The sequence below is a fragment of the Arvicanthis niloticus genome, chromosome 4 (genome assembly GCF_011762505.2).
Source record: "Arvicanthis niloticus isolate mArvNil1 chromosome 4, mArvNil1.pat.X, whole genome shotgun sequence".
Lineage (NCBI taxonomy): Eukaryota > Metazoa > Chordata > Mammalia > Rodentia > Muridae > Arvicanthis > Arvicanthis niloticus.
In genome coordinates, this window is record NC_047661.1 from 19,065,096 (window position 1) to 19,070,397 (window position 5,302).

The window sequence follows — 5,302 nt, forward strand, 5'->3', positions numbered from 1 at the left end:
AAAACATCTTTATAGCAAGTAGAAGCTAGCAATATGCAGGCATAGCTCCCATATCTGATAAAGCAAGTATCAAATTAAAATTAGTCACAAAGATAAGGAAATATATCTCTAAAGGGAAATGCCTATAAGATGCAATGTGTGTCTGTATGTATGTGTGTATGTGTGTATGTATGTGTGTGTGGTGTGTGTCTCCATGTATGTATCTGTGTGTCTCTGTGTATGTGTCTGTGTTGTGTACCTATGTTTATGGGTGTTTCTGTATGTGTATGTGTTTTAAATGTTAGCATACTAAATTTTATAAACAAGCACTATTGAAGAGAAAAGAATAAGTAGGTCCAGCTATAATAGTATGTGGTTTCAATATCTCAGTCACTTCAGTAAGTGGACTATTTAGGCAAGAATCATCATAGCAACTCAGAGTGAATCTGCACCATAGTTCAAATGAATTCCATTGGTCTCTAGAATATTTCATCCAATAGCTGAAGAATACATATTCTTTCAGCAGCCCACAGAACTTTGTCCAAAATACGTGACATTTGGTTATTAGTGGGGGATCTGAAAATAATTGGGGTGAATGAATATGCTCAAAACACATTGAATGAAATTCCGAAAGAATTAACATCTTTAAGGTCTGACACAACTCAAGTGAATAACTGAACAGTATATTTCAAAGTCTTACAAAACAAGGAAAAGGAAAATACAAAATTAGAATATAGAAAAATACTAATAAAGGTTAGAATAGAAGTTAATGAAATAGAAACCTCAAGAATAATAAAAAAGACTCAAACATTAAATTAGTTATATGAAAACTTAACAGAAATGTTTAATTTTTAACCAATATAACCAAAAGGAGATGGTGATGTTGTAGATAAATAAAATTAGAAGTATCTATTGAATCCAGAAGAATAACAGGGGAAAACTATAAAAATCTATATTTAAAAAATCCAGAGTACACACATATATATGACCTATTAAAATTATCTGCCAAACAACTTAAACATATCTATAACAAAAAAATGACTGGAAACAGTAACAATTTTCTAAGAAAAAAACAACCCATAATTGGATGGGTTTAGAAATTCTATCAGACCATTTGTTTGTTGAGTGGTTTCTGGCATTGTCTGACTACATAGCCCAGGCTCGTTCTGACTTGCTGTATGTCCCATGGTGCTGCTGATCTAATGATCCTCACAAGCACTGAGATTGTGGATATGTGTTACCACACTGTATAAGTGTTCATTCCAACTCACCAGAAAAGAAAGGAGCTGGGTGAAACCTGTCAGAAGTGGATCCTCCGATGTCAGCCTAAAAATAAGTTGTGGAGCCAGGCAGTGGTGGCGCACACTTGGGAGGCAGAGGCAGGTGGATTTCTGAGTTCAAGACCAGCCTGGTCTACAGAGTGAGTTCCAGGACAGCCAGGGCTACACAGAGAAACCCTGTCTCGAAAAAAAAAAAAAAAAAAAAATTAAGTAATATGTGAGTTATTCGGTACTGTATGAGATGATACTTGTAAATTATATAGATCAGTGCATATGCACAATAAATAATATCTTGCTGCCACTATTTCCTACTTCTTAAGATTTGTCATGTAAGAGGGATTGGTTCCTCTGTTGTGGTCTTGAAATAAGAACTTGCCAACTTTTCTGAACAAGGTGTTATGTACTTACATTAATACCAAATAGCCACTGTCACCTGTCCTCAGGAGGGGACAGATAGAAGAAAAAACATGTACAACATTAGAAAGTTAAAAATGTTTAACATGTTTGATGGCAAGGAGAATATATTAAAAGATCGTAAGACATCTGAAGGGATAAAGGCATTATGGTGAGCCAAGCAGTAGTGGTACATGTCTTTAATCCCAGGAGGTAGAAGCAGGTGGGGCTCTGAGTTGGAGGCCAGATTGGTCTACAGAGTGAGTTCCAGGACAGCCAGGGCTGCACAGAGAAACTCTGTCTTAAAAAAAGGCAAAAAAAGAAAAAAGTTATGGTGCAACTTTAGATTATGTCAGTAACTAATACTGACATAATAATGAATTGATAAAATGCTAAGTAATTATTGCTCTACTAAAAAGTAGTTAAAAACAGGGAGAAAAAAAAAAAACAAATCAGAAAAAATGGTTGCTTTCAGGGGCCCAAATATCAACAAGCTTTCACTGGACCTTAAAAAGGAATGTTTGAAAGTCTAATGAGTAAGTTGTCAGGCTTGTGAAATAAAATATAGCCAAGAAAAGTTAGCTATAGGATGATGGTTTTGATAAATGCAAGATAAATTACTACGGAAATTAACACAGAATCATAATTTAAGGGAAGCTTCCTATTCCTCTTCAAATGAGTTGACTTTGTTTTATATATATATATACATTAAAGGAATGTTTGAAAGTCTAATGAGTAAGTTGAATATATATATACACACATATATGTAGATATATATGTTTTATATATATAAGTTTAATATATATATAAGTTCAGGTAGTTCTTTTTTCATGTAGTTCTGATTATTTTAAAGACATATTGATTCCTGCCAATGACTGATTTCCTGTTAAAGAGAGAGAGAGAGAAAGAAAGAGAGAGAGAGAGAGAGAGAGAGAGAGAGAGAGAGAGAGAGAGAGAGAAACTATGTAATAGTGTGAATTCAGTCCATTCAAGGAAAACATTTGTGTCTGACCTTGTTTTAAACCACTGGAAACCATAGAGGAAATTGACTGCAAAGCTTTCCTGAAAAGAAGACTCAGAGTCCCTGTGAATGACAGTCGCTGAGCTCCTTCCAGGTGTCAGGTCTCGCGGGACTCACTGGGATGCAGTTCATGGATAGGACGGGAAGACTAGGGTGAGGAACAACCAGGCAACCTTGTCAATGAAAGAAGCCCCTGTCATTCTGTGCTGCTAACACAAGGTGGATATATTAATAATAACCAGTGTTCAGTTCCCAGTGTTTCAGAACAAGGAAGCATTTATTTAACAAAGGCTGACATTCCTTTCCCAGTAGGCTGCAACACAAACCATGAGGAGAACACAACCAGAATATGAAGCTCCAGTCTCCCATGCTAATCTTTTGATGGTTTGAAGCACATGGCTGATTTCTTCAGACATGAGTGATAAAGGGGTGCTACACACAACACTTAATACCCACACCCTGACTTCCTCGATTCACTTCCTGTCTCTCCTCAGGGTTAACCTAAGCTGAGGTGATAGATATGTCAGTTTAAAGGGATAGTGCTCCCTGACTCCTGATACTGTTCTCACCAGAGACATTAGGCTATTAACCTTTACTGTTACAACTACTTCTATCAATAATATTGTAACAGAAGCTGTATATAAGAGAAGAAGGGTAGAGAAGTAGAAGAAGGAGCAAGACCTTTTGGTTTGGAAGTACGTTGCACAATTTAAACAAGTAGTCTAATGCGAATACCTTCCCATTGCTGCCTCTCCAGCACCAGTGATCTCAGATGGTGCTCAAGTCAGTCTATGAAGGAACCCTAATTATTAATCCTCTAACACCAGCGCCCAGCTTCCTGTATCTCGTCTCCAGGTCATTGCCTGTTTCTTTTTTCTTTTTTTTTTTTCTTTTCTTTGTATTTATTATTCTCAATTTGCTAGTATTTTATTGAGTATATATGTATCTATGCTCATAAAGAAATTTGGTCTGTAGTTCTTTCTTTGTTGAATCTTTATGTGGTTTGGATATCAGAGTCTCATAAACTGAATTGGGCAATGTTTCTTTTGTTTATAGCCTATGGAATAATTTAAGGAGCTGGGATACTTTTAGACTGATGCTGTTTTCTTAGGGGTTCTGTGTCTATTTGAATTGTTTATCCTATCTTGTTTTAATTTCATTAAGTGATATCTATGAAAAAACTTACCAATTTCTTTTAAACTTTCCAATTTTGTGAAGTGCCGGTTTTGCAGTATGGCCTAATGAGTCTTTGGATTTCCTCAGTGTCTGTTGTTATGTTCCTGTTTTTATTTCTGATTTTGTTAAGTTGGATATTCTCTCTCAGTCTTTTAGTTAGTTTGGATAAAAGTTTGTCTATCTTATTGATTTTCTCAAAAAAATAACTATTTCTTGTTTCATGATTTTTTTATTGTTTTATTTGTTTCTATTTTATTGATTCAGCCCTCAGTTTGATTATTTCTTGATGTTTATTACTCCTGCATCTGATTTCTTCTCTTTGTTCTAGAGTTTCCAGTTGCTATTATGAGATAGCTCTCTCTCTCTCTCTCTCTCTCTCTCTCTCTCTCTCTCTCTCTCTCAATATATATATATATATATATATATATATTACATTTCAAATGTTATCCCCTTTCCCTGTTTTCCCTCTGCAAACTCCCCATCTCATACCCCTCCCTCTGCTTCTATGAGGGTGCTCCCCTACCCACCCACTCCTGCCTCATAGTCCTAGCATTCCCCTATAATGGGGCATCTAGCCTCCACAGGACCAAGGGCCTCTCCTCCCAGTGATGCCAGATAAGGCCATCTTCTGCTACATATGTGACTGGAGCCATGGGGTCCTCCATGTGTACTCTTTGGTTGGTGGTTTGGTTCCAGGGAGCTCGGGGGGTGGGGGGAGTCTGGTTGGTTGGTATTGTTGCTCTTCCTATGTGGTTGCAAACTCCTTCAGCTCCTTCAGTCCTGCCCCTAATTCCTCCACTGGTGTCCCCATGCTCAGTCCGATGGTTGGCTGCGAGCATCTCCATCTATATTGGTCAGGCTCTGCCAGAGCCTCTCAGGAGACAGCTATATCAGGCTCATGTCAGCAAGCACTTCTTGGCACCAGGAATAGTGTCTGGGTTTGATGTCTGCATATGGGATGGATCCCTAGGTTGGGCAATCTCTGATGGCCTTTCCTTCAGTCTCTACTCTACTCTTTGTCCCTGCATTTTTTTACCACAGGAAAAATTTTGGAGATGAGGGCTGGAGAGATGGCTCAGGGGTTAAGAGCACTGGTTGCTCTTCCAGACGTCCTGGGTTCAATTCCCAGCAATCACAGGGTGGCTCACAACCATTTATACTGAGATCGTGTGTCCTCTACTGGTCTGCAGGCATACATGCAGTCAGGATACTGTGTACAAAATAAATAAATAAATCTTTTTTAAAAAAAAAAAATGGAAATGGTGTGTGGCCTCATCCCTCAACCAGGGGCCTTGCCTAACCTCTAGATATGGTCTCTATAGGTTCTCTCTTCCCTTTGTTGGGTATTTCAGTTATTGTCATGCCCATTGGGTCCTGGGAGTCTCTTGCTTTCCTGGCATCTGAGACTTTTTGGTGGCTACCCCTAGTTCATCATCTCTCATTGCTACATACC